Source organism: Saccopteryx leptura, chromosome 10, assembly GCF_036850995.1.
Source record: "Saccopteryx leptura isolate mSacLep1 chromosome 10, mSacLep1_pri_phased_curated, whole genome shotgun sequence".
Lineage (NCBI taxonomy): Eukaryota > Metazoa > Chordata > Mammalia > Chiroptera > Emballonuridae > Saccopteryx > Saccopteryx leptura.
Genome location: NC_089512.1, coordinates 18,976,578 through 19,000,520, shown reverse-complemented (window position 1 = coordinate 19,000,520; position 23,943 = coordinate 18,976,578). Strand labels below are relative to the sequence as shown.

At 44.5% G+C, this 23,943-nt stretch overlaps 1 protein-coding gene and 1 non-coding gene across 2 annotated transcripts in view; one reads left to right on the top strand and one right to left on the bottom strand.

The window, feature by feature from the left end:
* The window catches only part of CMTM8 (CKLF like MARVEL transmembrane domain containing 8), a 93,373-nt gene that overhangs the window by 16,827 nt on the left and 52,603 nt on the right, over window positions 1–23,943 (top strand). The gene's annotated exons all lie outside the window — the stretch shown is intronic.
* On the bottom strand, window positions 14,593–14,668 carry TRNAA-CGC (transfer RNA alanine (anticodon CGC)). The gene has a single exon. It is a non-coding gene; the product is annotated as a tRNA-Ala (tRNA).

The window sequence follows — 23,943 nt, the reverse complement described above, 5'->3', positions numbered from 1 at the left end:
AGCCCGTTGCTTACTTAGTCATTACTTCTTGCATGCCTGCCAGAATCCCTCACTGCCCCTGGCAGCTACTATGGCCCTTGCCAGATTCTTAGCACTAATATGTATTTTTAAATTATTTGTGGGTTTTTTGGGAGTTTTTATTGTCATGTCAATGAGATTTAGGGAGTATGAAGAGGTGAACATACATTTCTTGTCAGCTACCTTAAAAGAGATATTTGGTTGTTTTGGCATTCACTTATTGGTATTTTTAATATTTATTAAAACATTTTTTAATAAATTTTTTCCAATTGCCAATGGTGTTCCATATTACATTGGTTTCAGTTGTACAGCACAGTGGTTAGAGATTTATATAGCTTATGAAGTGGTTCCCCCAATAGGTCGAGTACCGCCCTGGACACCACATGGTTCTTACAATGTTACTGACTATATTCCCTAGGCTGTACTTTACGGCCCCGTGACTACTTTGAACTGCCTGTTTGTGGTTCTTAATCCGTCTCCTTTTTCACTCAGCCCCTGTCATCTCCCTCCCATCAGTCTGTTCCTGTATGTGCCCTGACCATGGACTAATCCTGCAACCTGCGTGTGGAGACAGTGCTCCAGCCAACTGAGCTACCTGGCCAGGGCAAATCTCTTCCTTCATTTCCATTTCTAGCTGAGCCATGATTTGAGGATCAGTGCCTAAATTACATAGGAATGAGTCAAGCATGCCCTTGTGGAGTGCCAGGTGAAACAAATCCCATCTGATTGCTTCTCCCTCTTCCATACCTATGCATGAGATTCACACTAACCTTCCCAGTGGAACCTCCCTTCTATAGGAAAGCAGATGTAGATGTCCATAGTCTTAGTCCAAGCTCAGTTGCAGATAGCAACATCCACTCTAGCTAGTTTAATCAGCAAGAGACTTACTGCACTTCATTAGATGGCTTCCAGAAATTTTGGTAGAGCTGGAGGAGCAGGCTGTAGGGTAAGCTTCTAGCAAAACCTCCCCAAATCACACCACAGAACTGGCCTGCCACAGGCAGGAAAGCAGGGACACAGATTTATTCTCACAGCTGCTGGGTCCTGGACCTCCATTGCTTTTATGACGTGAGCATGGCTCCAACTCGATGAAGCTAGGGATGGGACACTAGGATTTCAGTTATAGCTGACACACACACACATACACACACACACATACATACACGTATACATGTGCGTGCACAAAATGACTTTTTGGCTGAGTCTGGGGGGGGGGGCACAGAAGCAGCTTAAGCATGTCTTCTAGCCCCATGATGTTCTCTTTTGCTTTCTAAGTCTTGGATGGGTGTGTCTGCCAAAGCTGGATTGTGTGGGGAACCTGAGCTATAGTCTGGTTTCCAGCCTGGAGCGAGCAGTAAGGCAGACAGAGTGGGGTTGGGGGGGTCCACATGTAGTACCTAGTGCAGCCACTTTCATTAGCTTCTACTAGGATCGCTGTGTCGGAAGTGGTAGGCCTCCTGTGATAGGTCATACCTCTGTAACATTCTAAGGCAGTGGTTCTCAAACTTTTTGAAGTCGGGGTGCATTTAAAATCCTACAAATAATTGTAGGCACATTATATACAAATTTCTGAGAAATATATTATAATAATTAAATCAGATATTAAAGAAAAAAAAAATAAAGTCCAAGCGTGCTTTTATGGTAATTAAACAAAATAAATACAACAAAATTAAATTTATTCTGACATTAAAAAACATTTTTATGTTAAATTTTTTGTTATGCTTTTTAGAATTTGTAAAAAGGGGTTAAAAATTAAAAAATGACAAAAATGTTATCTTTTTATACATATAGATACTCTTTTAATTTAACATGAATATGTAACCTGCTGATATGTTAAAACTAGAAAGCCCGGCGGTCATACGAAATGACCGCTGTTCTAGATATTATAAATTGTAATTAAAATGATTTGTGCAAAGGTGTCTGCTAATTCAAACTGAATTACCCAGGGCAGGCGGCGAGGACGCCCCTTTGCTTACTGCCCCACAGGGTTTCCCCCTTCTACTTGCTTAATTGCTTAAAGTAGAGTGCAATGAAGGAAACCACTGGCGGTACATTTCTTAAGAGCCACCGCTAGCTCAATAAATAAAGGTGATTTAAATAATAAAATGTTAATTCACATGTCAAAGATCTCTTTGTACACAACATTTCTTGTGTAGATCTTTCCATCATTTTTAAGCTCGCCTTGCAGAGGACCATCAATTATTTTTAATTTTACGTCCGTTCTTTCACGAACTCTTGAACAGGCAACATAAAGTTGACCGTGTCCAAATGCAGGCTCAGGTAAAAAAAATGCCAACACGCTTAAGCGTTTGGCCCTGAGACTTATTGATGGTCATAGCAAAGGCAAGTTTTACAGGAAATTGTCTACATCTCAATTGAAACAGCAACCCTGTTTGAGATGGAGCCAAATCAATTCTTGGAATGACATGTATTTCACCTTTAGAGGAGCCAAAGACTTAGCTATTATGACATTATTTTTCTTTTCTTTCTTTTTTTTTTTTTGTCTGAAGCTGGAAACGGGGAGAGACAGTCAGACAGACTCCCGCATGCGCCCGACCGGGATCCACCCGGCACACCCACCAGGGGCGATGCTCTGCCCACCAGGGGGCGATGCTCTGCCCCTCCGGGGCGTCGCTCTGCCGCGACCAGAGCCACTCTAGCGCCTGGGGCAGAGGCCAAGGAGCCATCCCCAGCGCCCGGGTCATCTTTGCTCCAATGGAGCCTTGGCTGCGGGAGGGGAAGAGAGAGACAGAGAGGAAAGGGGGGGGGTGGAGAAGCAATTGGGCACTTCTCCTATGTGCCCTGGCCAGGAATCGAACCCAGGTCCCCTGCATGCCAGGCCGACGCTCTACCGCTGAGCCAACCGGCCAGGGCATGATATTCTTTTACCATTGTACCATTGCAAAGACCCCTTCTGGTGTTAAGATTTCTTAACAGCATAATAATTGCTCCAATCTTTAACCTCAATTTGTGAGGTGGCATGCCAGAAGGCGGGACTATTTGAATGCTGTGGCAACTTCACCCCATTGGCTAGTACAGTTACGCAAGCAACCAATAAGCTATCGGCGACAGACACTTAAGCTGCATATAATAAAGAAGATTAATCCGTATTTTTTCCATGTTCCGAAACAAAAACAAAGACCTTAGAAGTCTAATTTTGATGACATCTCTCACAATTTATAATATTTTCTAGTTGTTTAGTTCTATCCTCTTTTCCACCTGCAAGCTAGGCATAAATAGGATGTTGAAAATTGTAGTAAAATGTTCAAAGCTTTTTTAGATATTGCCACATATTCTTTTATAGAAATCCAAAAGGCTTCAGGAGACAATTTCTTATGTTTAATCATCAATCCATGATCAGTGGATATAGCTGCCAGTTCTTCTTCTTGTTAATGTTAAACCAAAATCACTTGAAGCTTCCATGAATGGGTTTCTAATCCAATCGTATTGTTCAGTGTTAAGTGATGGAAAATGCTATAAATTAAATTCTGCCCGTCAGCCTTCAAGTCTTATTTTATTTACACTTAACTTTTGCTCACTTCCAGAATTGGATTCTTCAATATCATATTTCTTTTTGAGAAATCTATCCATTTTATTTGGGTGTTTTTATCTAAAAATAATATGATATGTTAATAATAAATATAATAATGATGTGTTAACAAAAAGAGCAGTATTTCCATAAGGAAATGGTATAATAGAGTAACTATATTTATTTTTATATCTGGGCACATGCCGCGAAGCAGCACAGCTAGTAATTCCAGGTCCCGAGTGGGAATGGTGTGGAATTAAGAAAATACGGGGTTGGGAGGGCCCTGTAAATGCTGCTGGCAAGAACAAAGTGCGCCCAAAAACCGCATCTTGCTTTATTTATAGGGCAAAGTGGGCCATTAGCAAATCAATGAGATCTTTGGTCATGTTTCCAAGGCAACCCAAGAATTTTATCAAGTGCAGAAAACCCCCATCATACATATTATCTTGACTTTACACCAAACAAAGGATAGAAGAAACTTGCCTCCAGTCTTTCCAGGGAACATGGGGGGTAGTGTAAACAATCCAGTACCACAGCTTAACAGCCTTTTGCAATCTAATCAAGCAAGTGAGGTGGGGGGTTGGGCAGACTGTCAGCTTACAGCCAATTCCTTACACCTCTGTCCCCCCAAAATCTAAACTCCAAAAATCCTGTTGGTTTTTTGGTTCCCAACAGGCACATATTTCTCTGGAATACCATAGGGCGCACCTGGAAATCTAGGGTGCACCAGTGCGCCCTGGCGCACACTTTGAGAACCACTGTTCTAAGGATTTGCCCTTTTTCATTCTAGTTGTGCATTTGGATCTAGCTAAGTGACCTTGCACAAATGGCTTTCTATTTCCTGAGTTCCCACCTATAATAAGGAGAAGGGTGATGATGACTTCACAGGTGAGCAGAGGATTAAAATGAACTAAAACACATGTAAACCCTGTCCCAGGGGGTAAGTATTAGGTTATTTCTTGGGTAAATGTAGGTTTATTTCACCCCTTCTTCTCTTAGTAGGTCCAGACTTTGTAGAGTAATCCCACTTGGATAGGGCTGCAAAGTTTAGAATGAATGGCCATATCATAGCTTCTGGTGAGTTCTTATGTACCCAGCAATGAGTGTGGACATAGAATTTAACCTCTGTTATATGTACTGGGATTAGGATTAGGATCATACTTTTTTTTTTTTTTTTTTACAGAGACAGAGAGAGAGAGAGAGTCAGAGAGAGGGATAGATAGGGACAGACAGGAACGGAGAGAGATGAGAAGCATCAATCATTAGTTCTTCGTTGCGACACCTTAGTTGTTCATTGATTGCTTTCTCATATGTGCCTTGACCGCGGGCCTTCAACAGACCGAGTAACCCCTTGCTTTTTTTTTTTCCCCTCAAACCAGATGAGCTCGTGCTCAAGCTGGCAACCTTGGGGTCTCGAACCTGGGTCCTCTGCATCCCAGTCTGACGCTCTATCCACTGCGCCACCGCCTGGTCAGGCTAGGATCATACTTTTAACTAAAGAAAGCATAGAGGCTACATTGAGAACTACAAAGACCAGCTTATTTTAATTTTTAAAATGATTAGTCTTTTAGACTGTGAATGATTAGTAGAATGATCCTATCACAATTATGAAGGATGCCAGCTTTGCAGGTGCAGTGGAAAGATTTCATCGATTTATGTTCCTGTGTGGACTTTATTTAAAGAAGGTCTAAAAAGCCAAGGGGAGGGGGAGTTAGTTTTCCGGAGGTCTGAGTTTAACGGCCTGTTTTGGAAAATATAGAAAGCTCTGACCTTGCTTCTTATCTTGCCTTACCCTTTCCTTCAACTATCCAAAATCTAATTATAAGAGGTGCCACTTTCTGGGGAAAAATAATTCAGAGGTGAAGGATGTCTTTACTGTTGATTTATAACCAGCCTCATTTCCAGAAAGGACTTTGAGGCAGGACAGAAATCTTTAAATTGAGGTTTTTAAAGGATGCACCAAGAAATCTATATTTTAATCAAGAATTGCCAGGCATCAAAAATCCCTTTAGAAAAGAAAAACTCCATTGAAACACTCAACCATGAGCAGATTTGAAGGGGCGTCTTCAATAAGATTCTTTAGAGACAGAAAGCGGTTGGGTTGCCTGACACTGCACGCGGCGGTCAACAGGAGAGAATATTAGTGACCTTTCAGCTAATCTCGCTTTAGGTTTAGTTTAGTGGGGGGGAAAGTCTGTGTACTTTGAGGCTCTGGCCTGCTTCTGGTTTCATGGGCTCAGACATTTTCGTGGAATTTGGGATATTTGAGTAGATCTAGAATAGCTGTATTTGATATTCTACTAGCTTATACTTTGGAAACCGTGTCTTGGTTTCTTAAACAATGACAAGAATCTTGAGTGATTTTCTTATTCATTCACACTTCAAATCATGAGCTTACCATTGCCCTGGGATGTTAATGTTCAATGTTTAAACGTCCCTTTATAATGATTAGGTTGATTTCGTGAAAGACCAAAGCTCAGTTAACTAGGTCACTGGTTACTACCAGGCTGGCTTAGCTGCTCGCCTGTGGAAGGTCAGCTCAGATGTGAGTTGGCACTTGTGTTTCCTATCTCTTAAGATACTTGAAAAGGCTGAGCCACAGTCATTCAGTGGCTGACATGCATAACTGAGGAGTAGGGAAGTGTCTTCTGCAGACTTGTGCCATGGTCCAGAACTGAAATTCCTTTAAACTTTTGTATGCGTGAAATATCCCACAGCCCTAAAACCTGTATATGAGTTAAAGAATAATAAAACAAGTAGCCACATGCCCGCCACTCAGTTTAATAACTAGAACTCTACTGTGTCTCATGTGTGGGCCCTGCCCGTTTTCCCAGAGGGAACTGCTGCCTGGCTTTGTAGTCCATAAACTTCAGAGTTTTCTGGTCATAGTTTAGCCTTGACTCATTTCAACTTCACAGAATGTAGAATCACACTATTTTATAATCTAACATGCTACTATCATTCATCATTGAGTGTTTCCATGTTGGTAAGTATAGCTAGCTGCTCATTAATTTTGAAAGTTGTATTATATTCCATTATACAGGGTGGGGCAAAAGTAGGTTTATATTGGTTTACATGGAAAATCATATAATAGTTAATAAGTGATAATACAATGATAAACTGTATTTCAAGTACTCACAACTGCAAACCTACTTTTGCCCCACCCTGTATGAATCTACCATAATTTGGCCCTTCTATGTTGAGGCCCCCCTGTATTACCGTGTTTTTGTTTGTTTGTTTGTTTTTGTTTTTGTTTTTTTTGTATTTTTCTGAAGCTGGAAACGGGGAGAGACAGTCAGACAGACTCCCACATGCGCCCGACCGGGATCCACCCGGCACACCCACCAGGGGGCAACGCTCTGCCCACCAGGGGGCGATGCTCTGCCCCTCTGGGGCGTCGCTCCTTTGCGACCAGAGCCACTCCAGCGCCTGGGGCAGAGGCCAAGGAGCCATCCCCAGCGCCCGGGCCATCCTTGCTCCAATGGAGCCTCGCTGCGGGAGGGGAAGAGAGAGACAGAGAAGAAGGAGAGGGGCAGGGGTGGAGAAGTAGATGGGCGCTTCTCCTGCGTGCGCTGGCCAGGAATCGAACCCAGGACCTCTGCACGCCAGGCCGACGCTCTACCACTGAGCCAACCGGCCAGGGCCTGTTTGTTTGTTTGTTTTTAAGGGAGAGAGAGAGGAAAGGAAAGAGATGAGAAGCATTAACTGATTACATCACTTTTAGTTATTCATTGATTGTTTCTCATTTGTGCCTTGACCTGGGGGCTCCAGCCGAGCCAGTGACCCTTTGTTCAAGCCAGTGACGTTAAGCTTCAAGCCAGCAACCTTTGGGCTCAAGCCAGCGACCATGGAGTCATGTTGATGTTCCCACGCTCAAGCCAGCAACCCTGCGCTCAAGCTGGATGAGTCCTGCTCAAACCAGCGACCTCGAGGTTTTGAACCTGAGACCTCAGCGTCCCAGGTTGATGCTCTATCCACTGCACCACCACCAGTCAAGCTGCATTACCGTGTTTTAGAACGATTTGTTTTCCTTTTTGTATTTTTCATCTTTTTTCTTTTTCCTGTTAGTTTGGAAGTTATACTCTATTCTTTTCATGAATTCCCTGGCTATTTTAATTTAACATGAATACGTAATCTGCTGATATGTTAAAATTAATCAGTGTTTTTTTCCATGCTCCGAAACAAAAACAAAGACCTTAGAAGTCTAATTTTGATGACATCCCTCACAATTTTTAATATTTTCTAGTTGTTTAGTTCTATCCTCTTTTCCACCTGCAAGCTAGGCATTATAATTATTGTACGCAGTCAACAATTTAATTTTATCTACAACCCACATAGTTGCCTGATATCTTTGCTCATTGTTCTTTCTTATATCTCAGACTCACCATCTGTTTTTGTTTTTTGAAGATTTTTTTCTTCCTTATTCTTGCAAGTTAATTACATTCTTGAAAGTTAATTCTATAGCCTTATAGAATTCTAAGTTGACAGTTATTTTTGTCCCCATCCATTGAAGGTATCATTCTTCTGTCTTATTGGTTTCCATGGTCACTATAGAAGTTGACAAATTGCAATTTGCCATTCATTTTATTTTTTTTATTTCATTTTAAATTTAGCTGCTTTAAAAAAAAATTGTCTTTGTCTTTATATGCAGCAGTTTCATTATGATATGTCTAAGGGTTTCTTTTTATTTGCCCTTCGGTTTAGTTGAGATTCTTGGACTCAATTGTTGATCTCTCAACAATATTGGAAAATTCTCAGGCATTATTTCTGGAAATGTTGGAAATATTATCTTTCTCGTTTTATTTTGTTCCATTCTGAAATTCTAATTAAATATGTATTAGATTCGCCTGACCAGGCAGTGGCGCAGTGGATAAAGCATTGGACTGGAATGTAGAGGACCCAGGTTCGAGGCCCTGAGGTCATCAGCTTGAGTGCAGGCTCATCTGATTTGAGCAAGACTCACAAGCTTGAGCCCAAGGTTGCTAGCTTGAGCAAGGGGTTACTCGGTCTGCTATAGCCCCCCAGTCAAGGCACATATGAGAGAGCAATCAATGAACAACTAAGGTGCCACAACGAAGAATTAATGCTTCTCATCTCTCTTCCTTCCTGTCTTTCTGCCCGTCTGTTCCTCTCTCTGTCTCTGTCTCACACACAAAAAATGTGTATTAGATCCTTAGACTCTATCTTCCATGTCATTTAAATTGATAATTATAATGAATTATTTATTACTACTTTCTTTAAAAATTTTAATAATTCTTTCATTAGCTGTTTAATCCATACCTTTAATTTTCAATTTCAGTTTTTGTTTTTTTTTTTTTTTGTGGCAGAGACAAAGAGTTAGAGAGAGGGACAGATAGGGACAGACAGGAAGGGAGAGAGATAAGAAACATCAATTCTTCATTGTGGTTCCTTATTTGTTCATTGATGAGAAATCATTTCATATGTGCTTTGACCGGGGGGCTACAGCAGACCAGGTGACCCCTTGCTTGAGCCAGCGACCTTGGGCTCAAGCTGGTGAGCCTTGCTCAAACCAGATGAGCCCGCGCTCAAGCTGGCGACCTCGGGGTCTCGAACCTGGGTCCTCCACATCCCAACCCGACGCTCTATCCACCGTGCCACTGCCTGGTCAGGCTCAGTTCTTACGTTTCTAAAAATTCTTTAACTTTTTCAGATTTACAGTGCTCTTCATTGCCTACAGAGACTCAGACCCTGCCTGATTGAGAGACTAAGTGGGCTCCATATTGAAAGGGACACTTTTTCTTCTCCATTCATTGCCGAGATTGAAATAGCTCTTATCTCGCTGTTCCCTCCGGACAGTGAGTTAACTTCTTATCCACCCTCACTGTGAAGGAATGGCCTTTGGAGATCCCAGCTCTACCTGGGGGAGAGAGAGTGGTTTCCGTTAGACTCTTCACCTTGGGTGTACCCTCACCTTTACTTATCTTTCATCCAGCACCAAAATGGAAGCTCGGCAAGGAATCTAGCATTTTCTCAAAGGAAATATCTGAAGGGCCAACAAGAACATGCAGAAGTGCTCTATACATTGTCTGTTCGGAAATGCCAATCAAAAGCACAATGAGATACCACTTCACCCCCAGTAGGATGGCTATAATTAAAAAGACAATGGCAAGTCTTGGTGAGGATAGGGAGAAATTGGAACCCTCATATATTGCTGTTAGGATTGTAAAATGGTACAGCCACTTTGGAAATCAATTAGGCAATTCCTCAAAAGAAAAAAAAAGCATATGACACAGCAATATCATTCCTAGGAGTATACCCCCCAAAATTTAATGAAATGTTTCCAGTCACACACACATAAAAAATTGTACATGAGCCTGACCAGGTGGAGGTGCAGTGGATAGAGCTTCAGCCTGGGATGCTGAGGTCCCAGGTTTGCAACCGCAAGGTCATCGGCTTGAGCATGTGGTCATTGGCTTGGGCACAGGGTCGCTGGCTCAGCTGGAGCCCCCTCCCCCCCCCCCCCCCGTCAAAGCACATATGAGAAAGCAATCAATGAACAACTAAGGTGCCGCAGCAATGAATTGATGCTTCTCATCTCTCTCCCTTCCTGTCTGTCTGATACGTGCTACAGTTGAAAACATTATGCTAGGTGAAAGAAGCCAGTCACAAAAGGTCACGTGTTATAGGATTCCATTTATATGAAGTGTCTAGACTAGGTAACTCCATTGAAAGAGCAAGTAAATTAATGGTTGCCAAGGGGTTTGGGGGGAGAGAGAGGAATAGGGTGAGTGCTGTGGACACAGAGGGTTTCTTCTGGAAGTGATGCAGTGTTCTGAAATTAGATAGTAGTAATGGTTGCACAGCTCTGTGAATATTCTCAAAACCACTGAGTTACGTACTTTAAAGGGTGAATTTTCTGATACTTGAGTTAGATCTCAAAAAAAGCACTTTTAAAAATGATGGAAGCTCATTGTCCCCAGGAAGTTCAACAAACGCTCAGCATGAGAACTGGCTTTGGAATCCAGCTGCTCCCCAAGATTCTCTTTGCTTTCAGCTTTGGCCTCTTACGATTCCTTTTCATACCAGCTCACAGCAACATGCTTTAAAATGTTTTCTATTTTATCCATACTAATTTCATTTGGAGAGTACTCACCCTGTTGTATCACCTTTTACTTTTTGAATTTAAAAATGTTCAAGTGGCTCAGGAAAAATGGTAAGAATAGTATAATGAACTTCCTCTTCTCTCTCTGTGATTTCTCAAATATAAATATCCTGCCTCACACTTCCTCGCCCCTGCCTGACTACTTAATGCTTTTGTGGAACCATTCAAGAGTAAGTTACGAACCTCACGACCCCAAATACCCTCAGTATTTTTTTTTTATTATTAATTTTTGAGAGGAGAGGGAGAGACAGAGAGAGAGAGAGAGAAGGGGGGAGGAGCTGGAAGCATCAACTCCCATATGTGCCTTGACCAGGCAAGCCCAGGGTTTCGAACCGGCGACCTCAGCATTTCCAGGTCGACGCTTTATCCACTGCGCCACCACAGGTCAGGCTACCCTCAGTATTTTAGCTTGCATCTTCCCAGGACAAGAATATTCTCCTACGTAACTACATTATCACTATCAAGTTCAGCAAATTTACTGTTGATACTAATATAGTTCATACTTCAATTTCACCAATAGTCTCAATAACATCCTTTATAGTCGCTTTTGCTCTGTCCAAGAGGTATTGATAGTTTGGGGTCGTATGTTGTCTTTAATTGTCATGTGTCTTTACTGTGCTTTAACGTGGAACGGTTCCTCAGTCCTTCTCGGTCATTCAGAACCTTGACAATTTTTTTTAATATACTGATTTTAGAGAGAGAGGAAGGGAGGGAAAGTGAGAGAGAGAGACAGGAACATCGATCTATCGATCTGTTCCTGTATGTGCCATGAGTTGGGATAAAAAACTAGCAACCTCTGTGCTTACGGACGATGCTCTAACCAACTGAGTTGTCTGGCCAGGGCAGGTCCTTGGCAGTTTTGAAGAACCCAAGGGAGTTTTGGAATGCTCCTCAAACCACGCTTGTCAGATGTTCCAATAATAACTACATCTTGAAATTATTGAAAAAATAAAGACAAATTTATGTCAGTTGTTTAGCACAGTTAAGAACTCGTAACTCTTGCTTTGCAGGGAGGTGGTCTTACCCAAGTGTCACTGGGGTCTCCCTGTCCCTTGAGGGTATCGGTGATACTGCTCAGAATCTCAGTAGGAGGAGCCTAAAGACCTCCCATGTGTTTCCGTTTATTTGCAGAGAACCAGTGTTCTTGCTCTTTTCTCCCTTCTCACCCACCTCCCCTGCCCTTGGCTATGGCCTGTCTCCAGTGTCCATAAGAAACCCCCCTGCCCAAGTGTTGGGTTAGTGGGAGGAAGCATCGAGCACGATGTGGGCAGAGGTTCTTGGCTTGTGCAAGACAGACCCCCCACCCCATTCTCCTCAGCCTTGTTTTGTTTCGTCACCTTCCCTCTTGGATTACTCATCCTCCTGACCTCCAAATCCTCCTCCCTCTGTTATACAGAGAAACTCTCTCCAGCTCCTACTGCACACTTGGATATCTTCACCCAGTGAGGGCCCCACAGAACAAAGGCTCTATGCTGAACCAAAGACCAACTCCGTAGAGAGCAGATGGCGTGATCAATAGGAACATCTTCTTCTATAACGCGGTGGTTTTCATTCTGTTTCATTGTGCTGCTTGGGCAACAGTAACGCCATGGTATTTCTCTTATCATTATATCATCTTATGAGGATAACACGTGATTTGAACCTGTCTGAGCAACACCTTGATGGAGTTACTGCCCTGCCAGCAATTAGAGGACTGCCTGTGGCTAGCCATGGACTTCTGTGTAGACCTTTCACCTGAATTCCAGGGGAGAAGGATGGGCTTACCTGAACTTGCATCACACAGGCTCCTGCTTTTCAGAAGTGAGTGGAAGGGGCCCTGGACAGTGCTGATGCCACGAAGGTGGTTTTCTGTAGCCTGTCTTGTTGATGGGTCCCACAAAATGAGCATTGGGTTTTGCATCTTACGCCACCTCCCACTTCTCCAAGAAGCAGTTTGTCTGGGTGAACCTGATTGGTGAGCCTATCAGATCTTCCGTATGAAACTGAGGGATGCCTTTTTCACCTTTAATTTTTGGCATAAATGGGTGACGCTTCCACGCTACTGTTGTCCATATCTGTCTCCTGAGAAATTGTTTGATCTTATGTTTCTGATATTAGAAGAGAATGCTTTTAATGTTTTACTTTTTTAAATGTTCTTATTTATTGATTTTACAGAACGGGGAAGGGTGGGATGTGTACCTACTCATAGTTGTTTCACTTTAGTTGTTCGTTGGTTGCTTGTCATATGTGCCTTGACCTGGCAAGTCCAGGGTTTCGAACTGGTGACCTCAGCATCCCAGGTCAATGCTCTGTTCATTGCACCACCATCGGCTAGGCCAGGGGTCCCCAAACTACGGCCCGCGGGCCGCTTGCAGCCCCCTGAGGCCATTTATCCGGCCCCCACTGCACTTCCGGAAGGGGCACCTCTTTCACTGGTGGTCAGTGAGAGGAGAATAGTTCCCATTGAAATACTGGTCAGTTTGTTGATTTAAATTTACTTGTTCTTTATTTTAAATATTGTATTTGTTACCGTTTTGTCTTTTTACTTTAAAATAAAATATGTGCAGTGTGCATAGGGATTTGTTCATAGTTTTTTTTATAGTCCGGCCCTCCAACGGTCTAAGGGACAGTGAACTGGCCCCCTGTGTAAAAAGTTTGGGGACCCCTGGGCTAGGCACTACACTCACTTATTTCCATATTGTCTGTGACTGCTTTTGTGCTGCAGCGGCAGAGGCGAGGAGTTGCAAGAGATGTTGTGCTGTTTGCAAAGCCTGACACAGGTACCGTCTGGTTCTGTGGTTGTGAGCCCCAGATCAGAGCAATTGCTGTCTCATAGACCGAGCTTTTCCCACACTGCATGCGTTGCGTTCTCTCCATGTCCTGAGGAGGAGGCGGATCCGTCCTGGGCAGTTACTGCTTTGACTGTCAAATGAGAGAAAAAGAAGTTTACCTTGTTTAAAGCCACTTATTTTGTTCTTTGTCACAAGAACCAAGCATGCACCTTGACCAACACTCTCACATGCATACGCAGCTATTTCTTGGCTCCAAAGGATTTGCCACGAGGGACTGTGGGCCCGATGTCGTGCCCTCGTCCAATTTTAAGAGAACATGGAAATCTAGGTTTTCTTGTAATATCTGATGTCCACTACGACCGTTAAGTTGTTGCTCAGACAGGTTGAAATCACGTGCTACCCTCGTAAGATGATATAAAGATAAGAGAAATACCACTGGGTCTGTCTGAGGTTTTTGTTTGTTTGCTTGTTTGACTTGTTTGTTCATTTGTTGCTTTCAGCTTTAAATCCCACATATGAGTGAAATCATATGGTTCTTGACTTTTTCTGTCAACTTACTTCGCTCTGCATGGTATTCTCAGGGTTCATTCATGTTGTTGGAAATGGCAGTATTTCATCTTTTCCTATGGCTGAGTAGTAGTCCACTGTATGTCTATACCACATTTTCTTTATGTAATCATGTATTGAATCACACTTCGTTTGTTTCTATGTCTTGGGCACCGTGAATAATGCTACAATGCACATAGGAGTGTGTACATCTTGTGTGAATGTCTTCAAATTTTTTCAGGTAGAAACCCTGAAGAGGGGTTGCTGGGTCAAATGGTAACTCTATTCTATTTTTTTTTTTTTTTTTTTTGTATTTTTCTGAAGTTGGAAATGGGGAGGCAGTCAGACAGACTCCCGCATGCGCCCGACCGGGATCCACCCGGCATGCCCACCAGGGGGCAATGCTCTGCCCATCTGGGGCGTTGCTCTGTTGCAACCAGAGCCATTCTAGCGCCTGAGGCAGAGGCCACAGGGCCATCCTCAGCACCCAGGCCAACTTTTGCTCCAATGGAGCCTTGGCTGCAGGAGGGGGAGAGAGAGACAGAGAGGAAGGAGAGGGGGAGGAGTGGAGAAGCAGATGAGAGAAGCAGGGCACCTCTCCTGTGTGCCCTGGCCGGGAATCGAACCCGGGGCTCCTGCATGCGAGGCCGACGCTCTACCACTGAGCCAACCAGCCAGGGCCAGTAACTCTATTCTTTTTCTTAAGAACAGCTTGGTTTGTTTTTATCAGTGTGGAGGAAGTATAAATAAATGATGAATATTTTGTTGTTGTTCCTACTAACATTACATGACTTAGCCATGACTAAGGGCTGTTTTAAGAATTACTTTTACTTTAAAGGGGCCTGTGCACTACTCAAGATTGAAAAAGTATGGAAATAGGCTGAGGAGGGCTGGAACATGATTAGATTTTATTTTTGTTTCTCCGCTGGCAACTTGCAGGATAGGTGGGAGACAAAAGGCCAAGATGAGTTTGGGTAGAGAAGAATATTTGTTCAAGGTTAACGGTTGACAAGTTTTTAAGCATTACACACTTAATCCATCGAGACAACCAACAAGTTAATTTCCTTATTTTACAAAAATGTTTTATAAATGAGAAAACTGACACTCAGAAAAGGTGATTTATCCAAAACCACATAGCTAGAAGTGAAATAGGTAAGATGTCAGTTCAGACTGCCTCCCTTCATTTTTTTTCTTTTTTTTTTTTTTTTCTTCTTTTCCAAGTGAGAGGAGGGCAGATAGAGAGACAGGCTCCCGCATGCACTCCAACCAGGATCCACCTTGCAATCCCATATAGGGCTGATGCTCTGCCCATCTGGGGCCATGCTCACAACCGAGCTATTTTTAGTGCCTGAGAGGAGGCTCCATGGAGCCATCCTCAGCCCCCAGGGCTGATGGGTTCAAACCAATCAAGCCATGGCTGCGGAAGAGGAAGAGAGAGAGAGAAGGGGGAGGAGGAGGAGTGGAGAATCAGATGGTTGCTTCTTCTGTATGCCCTGACCGAGAATTGAACCCAGGACATCCACACGCCGGGCCAGTGCTCTACCATTGAGCCAATCAGCCAGGGCCGACTGCCTCCCTTTCTACCAAGCTGCAGTACAGGGATAGAGAGCCGCCACACTGATGTGGGCAGCATAGCTGGATCCAGAGAGAGGAATGAATCTGCCCAAAGGTCTGAGGTGCCCAGCACCTGCCCGGTGTATGGTGAGTTAAGGCAGTGACCTGGGCACTATAAGGCCTGGGTCCCAAACCCTGCCTCCTTAAACCTCGTTCCTTTTCACCTGAATTTATTTTTTAGAGGAGGAGGTGACCTTTGCAGCTATTCTGTGTGTGGCTAGTGGGAGTTAGTTTCACAGCCTGTGTTACTGGTTTTTTTTTTTTTACCACCTGGTGATTGAACATAGGTTATAAACTATTTCTTGGAAGTCAAAAAAAAATGTTAGGTGAGGATACATCTTCTTAAACCCCTCCCATGACCTAGAGCTGTCATTAGCTTCTATCTAGATTTACCTTGTGGTTTGATTTTTAACAACCCTGGTCTGGAAACAGAGAATGTTTTCCTGTCTTTCTAGGTGATTGTTGGAGAAAACATTCAGGAAAATCTGAGCGTTCCTGAGGTTGAGTTTGTGTGTGGTAGAAATGCCTGCCTTCCTCATTCAAACCGCATCGCCTTGGATTGTGCCCTCCCCCGCCCCCCCCCCCCGCGCCCTCCCCCCCCCCCCCCCCCCCCCCCCCGCCCGTGGTGCGGGGCAGCTTGAACGGAAGGGGCCTTGAGCTCCTCTTACACGGATGCCTCATTTCACAGAGAAGAAGGCCGGAGACAGGGACACGTTGCCAGTTTTTGAGTGTTGGGTCCAAAGAGCCCAGGCTCCCAATCCCAGTCTAGAGCCTCTCCTGTTGCCCACACATCACAACCTGGTGTTTCTCTTTTCTTAATTAAACTTAATTGCCAAACAGGCATGTACTAGTTACTGTGTCTACATGGTTCCAAAGGCAACATTATAAAAAGCGGTGCACAGAAATCTCCCCACTCCACCTCTCCTCGTCTCGCCCCAGCCGTTAACCCTGTCTCTACACGGGTTTCTTGTTTATCATTCTGTTTGTTCCTTTAGGCCAGGGATTCTGGACCTCAGCGCTGTTGGCATTTGGGGCCGGGTATTCCTTGTTTTGGGGACTGTCCTGTGTATTGTGGGCTCTTATCAGCATTTCTGACTTCCATGCACCTGTCACCACCAGCACCCCCCACCTGGTGATGACAATCAGAAATGTCCTCTGGGGGGCGGGGACGACAAAATTGTCCTTGGTTGAGAACCATTGCTTTAGGCAAATGGAATCAAATGTGGCTCTATATCTTTATTCCCCACCTTTCTTTTTTTAAGTAGCAATCTATATACGGAATATCCATAGCTCCTCTTCCTAATTGATTAAACACATCATCAATTCTCTATGTATTGCGCCTTTACATGTATAGAGACCCCCAGATCCGCGCACTGAGGTGGCCCTCACTTTGGCAGCTGCAGAGCGTGGACCATGGTGCGGAGGTGTCAGAAGTGATTCAGCCAGTCCCCGCGCCGGACACTTGTCCCAGTGTGCTGACCTGCGCTCAGCGGGTAAGCTTATGCATGTGTCTGTCTCCCTCGTGCACGGGTGTCTGTGGCACAGATCCCCCGAAGTGGAGTGGCTGGATCAGTGGTAAATACACCCCCTCTTGGTGGCCGTGCCAGGGTTGCCCTCCACACGGGCCGGGCCCTGTGGCTCTCCCATCAGCCCTGGAGGAGTGGCCTGTTTCTCCACGGCCTCGCCAACCGTGTTACGAAACCTCCGGATTCTTGCCAGCCGTGTAGGTAGGTGAGAAATGCCTCATTTTCCTGGTAGATAGCATCGCGTTTCTTTTCATAGTCTTACTCACCTTGAACAAGGAGCTCGGCAAAACTCGGCCTGGCCGGCCTGGCCCCGAGTGCGGGTGTCCTGTGCTGGTCCGTCTCCGGGTCTTGACTGTTGCCATGCCCGCCACCGTGTGAATGCGCTTCCTCCTCACTTCCATACTTTCTAGAACACTGTCCTCTGAGGCTCCCAGATGCCGTCTCCGCTGGGAAGCTTCCTGATTCTGCTGTGCACCCTGTCGTTTCCTGCTCCGCATTTCCTCAGCCTTCCTCCAGCTGCTTTGGGCTGGCTCCAGGCACGTCGTGGTCACGTTGCCCAGGGTCATGTGGGAGCCCAGAGTCAGCCAAGCCTGCTTTTGGATTCCAGCTTTATCATTTACCACTTGCAGGTCTTCCGGCAACTGTCTTAAGTTCTCTGAGCCTCAGTTTTCTCACCTGTGAAATGGGAACAGTGCTTCTTCCCTCATAAAACCGTAGAGAAGAATAACAAGAGAGGCATTTCCACTGCAACTTGATTGGGGGCAGGAAGGATGACTCTCTTTAAGGAATTTCCTTGGGGCCTACTATGATGGAGGAAACCCACACCCAAATCTGTTAGTGTGTACCCATTGCTTCAACCCCTGCGCAGCTCCTCGTGGCCTTCAGGGTGCGGTACAGACCTCTTCCACAGGCCTGCCGTCCTTTCCAGACTCACCTCTGGTCCGGTGGTGTACCTATCACTGAGTCCTGCATACGCTCCAGTCCCACTGGGTCTGCAAGTTCGAGAATGCCCCCCGCGGTTTCATCTCTGCTTTTTGGCACACGCTGTTCCATTTGCCTGGAATACTGTCCTTGCCTACCTCACCTGGGCAGTATTCTTTTGGTCTCTGTTAGATGTCACTTCCTTCAGGAAGCCATCCTTGATCTCCCCACCCCTCAGTCTCGGTCATTTGCCTTCGTTTGTACCTTTCGCAACAATCAGGACTGACTTCTCTCTCTTCAGACTTCCACAGCCCTGTGTGATAATTGCTGGTTTACTTGATTGAATCTCCCTAATTGTTTAGCACCACCTCCCTGCCAGGAAAGGGGACATATTTCTCATCTAGTCGTGCACCTGTAATAAGTGTCCGATGTAGTAAGGGACACTTACTATATGGACAGATGGCAGCAGAAGCAGAGGATGGGTCACAGATACGCGTTCTGCTTGATCTTTATTCAAGCTGACCCAGTTGGAACCTGTTTCCCTCTGTAGGACTCTGGTTTTCCTTTGCGTTTCCCTTGAGCCACAACATGTTCTGTCCCTGGCCGCATTACTGGCCACATAAATGACCTTGGAGCATTGATTCAGTGACCTACTGGGGCTGCCATGTTGCTTAACTTTGAGGCCTCTGTTGACACTGTATCCCATGAGAATACAGCCCTTAGCATTGCATAATGTACTGTATCGCTCCAGATGTTCCTGCCAGGGTTGAGGGTCCATAGGTCAGGGCCCCTGCCTTGCTCACCCAGGTTTTTCCCAGTAAGAGCGGTGCCTAGTTCAACTCCTGAGGGACAGGTTGTTGATCCTTGGCCTAACCAGAAGAGGGCAGCAGAGCAGCCCTCCATATTGCCCACATTCTAATTATTTTAATAAACCATCCAGAGGATACCTTTTCAACTTACACCTCATGTGTTTGCTCTCAAAAGATGGTTGTTTTCCTGGAAGATCTGTGGTCTAGTCACTGCACAGAGAGAATAAATTCCTCTTTTATGTGTGAGTATAAAAAAGATGATTTTAAGAAAATTGCCCCCTACTTATGAAGAGGGATCACACCATTTTTCTACCATGAATGGACACAATCTGTGCTGAAATTTTAACTAGGCCGTTCTCTGCTATGGACCAACATTTGCGACCAAAGCTCAGCATGTGGAATAAATGGTGGCCTCACACAGAGAATGGCGTGGCTGGCCGCAGCTCCATTTATTTGACCCCGGGGTGAACAGTCCAGGCCACTTTGCCCACAATCCCAGTGGGGTCATTACAGCGTCTTGTACAAAATGGTGGTGGTAAAAGACAGTTTTTTTCTATTGTTTACCAGCCGTATCTGGAGGAACATTTAATTACCAGCTTGTGGAAGTCAAGGAAAAATCAAGTTCTTATACTCAGAGGATTTGGCAGTTTAAAATAAAGTCCTGAGTCTGGGAAAATACAATCTGCATGTGGGGAGAATTTGGGGATATCGTTTGGGTCCAATTGAAGGACTTGGGGTGTCTGTTTATGAGGGAGTCCGGGTAAGAATAACATTTTCAAGGTTAAAGATAATGAGAAACTCCAGGGCAGAGGTAGAGAGGTCTGGCTCGGGCTCTTCAGCAGGTTCTCATGGTCATTAGTGTCTTTGTTGCTCACCAAATTCCAACAAAATCTCTATGATCTCCGAATTTTCTGGGAATATTAAACTACGTCAAACGTGAGACGTGCTCTAGCCATGTGACATTTTGCTTTTTGAAATCTTTTCTTTAAAAATCTTTTTCAGAATAAGAACGTGGTCCATTTCCAGGGAGACCCTAGCTGGGAAGGAAAACAATCCTGATTTCGTATTTTATTTGCTCTCCTATCATCTGGCTCCCTATCTGACCTGTAGTTTAAATTTGTCTTGGGCCTGACCTGTGGTGGCGCAGTGGATAAAGCGTCGACCTGGAAATGCTGAGGTCGCCTGTTCGAAACCCTGGGCTTGCCTGGTCAAGGCACATATGGGAGTTGATGCTTCCAGCTCCTCCCCCCTTCTCTCTCTCTGTCTCTCTCTCCTCTCTGCCTCTCCTCTCTAAAATGAATAAATAAAATTAAAAAAAAAAATTGTCTTGGGTTCCCACCTCAAAGAGCCCTGATAATAATTCCATCAAGCACAGTTCCTGAATCTAGACAAACCGTGGGAGGGGAGAGGAGGTCAAGGCACCCTTTCCGACACTCACGACACTCACTCACGGCTACAGTCCTCCATTCTACCAACTGAGCTATTGAAGGAAGCACTAGGCGCCCTTTCCAAGCATGGATTCCAAATGTACATGCTTCTTCCGTCTGCCCTCCTCTTTGGAGAAGAGGTCAGAGGGAAATTGGTTTGAATCAGTGAAAAGACTGACTTAGATTGCCCTGCAATTGGTAAACATGCTGGAGTACTTTGGTTTAACTAGGAATGCTGGGATTCTGTCTAGCTCAGCCATCCCAACCATGGGGATTGGTTTCCCTACAACAGGGGTCACTGACTCAATGGGGTAAAACACAATAAACTGGTGGAAAAGTGATTTTAAGAAAAACTTATACAAAACTTAGCAAGAAGGCAAAAATAAAAGGTTGCTGAAGTGCCTTGCAGTACACAACCACCAGACATCACCTGTGGTTCTAGGGCAGAAGTCAGTGGTTTTTTTGTTTTTCTTTTTGTTTTCTATTGTTGGTCAAATAAGTTTGTAAATATGACATATATCTTTGCTCGCTTATAATTTGCATTGGGTGTGGGGGACGGGCTGTAAGCAGGCAGAATCCTTATAGCGTAAGGCTTAGTTTTTTGGGTTTTTTTGTTTTTGTTTTTATTTTTTTTATTTTTTATTTTTTTAAGATTTTATTTATTCATTATAGAGAGGAGAAAGAGAGAAAGAGAGAGGGAAGGGGGGGAGGAGCAGGAAGCATCAACTCTCCCATATGTGCCTTGACCAGGCAAGCCCAGGGTTTTGAACCGGCAACCCCAGCGTTTCCAGGTTGACGCTTTATCCACTGCGCCACCACAGGTCAGGCCTAAGGCTTAGTTTTAAAATGAAGCTTTTCCCCCACACCCTGACCCCGTTGCATGATAGGGGGTGGTGTACTGTTATAAGGAATCCCATTAAGCCTTCCCACCCTAAGTGACTTTGTATCAGAGACTTCCTTGTTTGTATATTGGATTAAAGGTTTTGATTTCTACACTATAAATGGGGCAGACTGGGAGCTTGCTCTCTCTTGGTTCCTGAGATTAGCATTAGAGGGGAGAGCAGAGAGAAGCCACGTGGAGGAGAGGAGAAGCAGCCAAGATGGCGGAGTGCTGAAGGAGAAGCCAGTTTGTACAGAGTTTGTACAGGGAGGAGATGGGGAACAGAGGTGAATAAGGCTGGTGAGATAGAAATCTTTGATTCTAGGAAACTTGGATAAATCAGTGGCTTTGGGAGCAGCCCTGAATGGAAAGGGAAGTGTTTTCCCACTGTGTGTATTTCTTGCCCGCCAGGTGCAAGCTAGGATTAAAGCTAATGGCCCACCAGTTCTTGGCTCCGTTGTTTCATTACCGTCTGTCCAAATCAAATGCGAACCTGCACGGGCCAGGCGGCTGTGATGGTGGCCATGGCTACTGGCCTTACAATTATCCCTCGGACTTTCCCCCACAGGCCTCGTGTCTTCCTCTGAGCCAATGTTGCTATCCTGCTGGTTTCCTCCTCCGCCAGTTAAATCACTGCTTGCCGTGTGCTTTCATGTATTTATAGGAGAGTCCAGCACTCTTCAGAATTATACTTTGACAGCCACATAGCTAAAAAGCAACGTGGGACATTTTTCACAATCTACGAAATTACTGTTCATTTGTTTTTAAAACTAAGAACAGGGCAGTTCAATAAATCAATCAATATAAGAATCAAACATGTAGTTCCTCTCTGCTGTCCTGCCAGTTCAGTGTGGGAAGTGGTCAGAGGGCGTGAAGGCAGCAGCTGAAGGCGGGCACAGGCATGCGCACAGCGGCTGGGGACCTCCCTGTGTCTTGGACTCGGGCGTTGTGGTGGGGACGCCCTGGGGATTCGGAACATCTCATACAATTCACGAACGATTGTAGTTCCCAGTCAGAAGTTTTTATCATTAATAATATATATATATATTTTTTAATGTTTATATGATTGATGTAAAGCCAGTAGCCATGGCCACCATCACAGCCACCTGGCCTATGCAGGTTCACATTTGATTTGGACAGATGGTAATGAAAGAATGGAGCCAAGAATTGGTGGGCCATCATCTTTATCCTAGCTTGTACCCGGTGGGCAAGAAATACACACAGTGAGAAAACACTTCCCTTTCCATTCAGAGCTCCCAAAGCCACTGACTTATCCGAGTTTCCTAGAATCAAAGTTTCTACCTCACCAGCCTTATTCACCTCTGTTCCCCATCTCCTTCTCCTGTACAAACTCTGCACAAACTGGCTACTCCTTCAGCACTCCACCATCTTGGCTGCTTCTCCTCTCCTCCACGTGGCCTTTCTCTGCTCTCCTCTCTAATGCTAATCTCAGGAACAGAGAGAGAGAAAGACAGAGAGAGAGAGAGAGAGAGTGCGAGCGAGCCTGGGTCTGCCCCATTTTATAGTGTAGAAACCCATACCTTGAAGCCAATCTACAAATAAGAATGTCTCTGATACAAAGCCACTTATCTAAGGCATAAATGGGATTTCTCATATGAGTGCACCACCCCTATCATGCAATAGTCAAGGGTGTGGGGAAAAGCTTAGTTTTAAAACTAAGCCTTAGGCTATAAGGATTCTACCTGCTTACAGCCTGTCTCCAATCCCAATGCAAACTATAGGCGAGCAAACATATATCATATTTACAAACTTATTTGACCAACAATTGATTTCAGAGAAAGAGGAAGGAAGAGAAGAAAGACAGGAACATCGACGTGTTCCTGTATGTGCCCTGATCAGGGGATCGATGCTCTAACCAACTAAGCCATCTGGCCAGGGCCTCATTGATAACATTTTTAAAAAAGAAGAAAAAAGAAAAAAAAGTTATTTTTCAGAAGGCATTAATGTGGAGTAGCCAGGTGGTGTCACAGACAACACTGGGCTTGAGCATCAAGAGATTCCTTGTTTGAGGCTGTGACCAACTATGTGACCGGGGTGTCACAGTTCTTTTGCTTTTGCATATGTAAACTGAAACGCTGCTCTCAGTCGTCATTCATGTGACTTCTGGTGCTGAAGATTTTGTGACAAAAGTAGACTCAAATTCCTTTTGGTGGAATCGAGTGGTCACTGATTCCTAATTTTTTTTCTTCCATAAATAAGCAGAGCGGCCTGACCTGTGGTGGCGCAGTAGATAAAGTGTCAACCTGGAATGCTGAGGTTGCCGGTTCAAAACCCTGGGCCTGCCCGGTCAAGTCACATATAGGAGTTGATGCTTCCTGCTCCTCCCTTCTCTCTCTCTCTCTCTCTCTCTCTCTCTCTCCCTCTCCTCTAAAATGAATAAAAATTTTTAAAAATCACATAAATAATTTCCAGGTTTGACTTATGATATAAAAGATAAAAATAACACTTTCACGTTAATTTTCCATTTGGAAAAAAAAATAGTGGTGGAAAAGTTCAAAATGGAATCGTCTGCCTTGGTTTGCTGTTCAGTTTCTGGTGCCAAGTGGCCCAACCAAGATCTTTCTGTTCCCTCTGCCTGAGGGTCACTGCCCTGTTCAAAGTTGGTGTCAAGCCTGAGAGCAAAGATTTCCCTGGTAAAGGGGAGGATAAGATGAAACAAAGCTCCCAAAAGGCAGGCGAGAGAAATAAGATAAAGAATCGGAGGCCCCTTTATACTGCGCACAAAAATTAGGGGATATTTCAAAATGAATATGAAGTG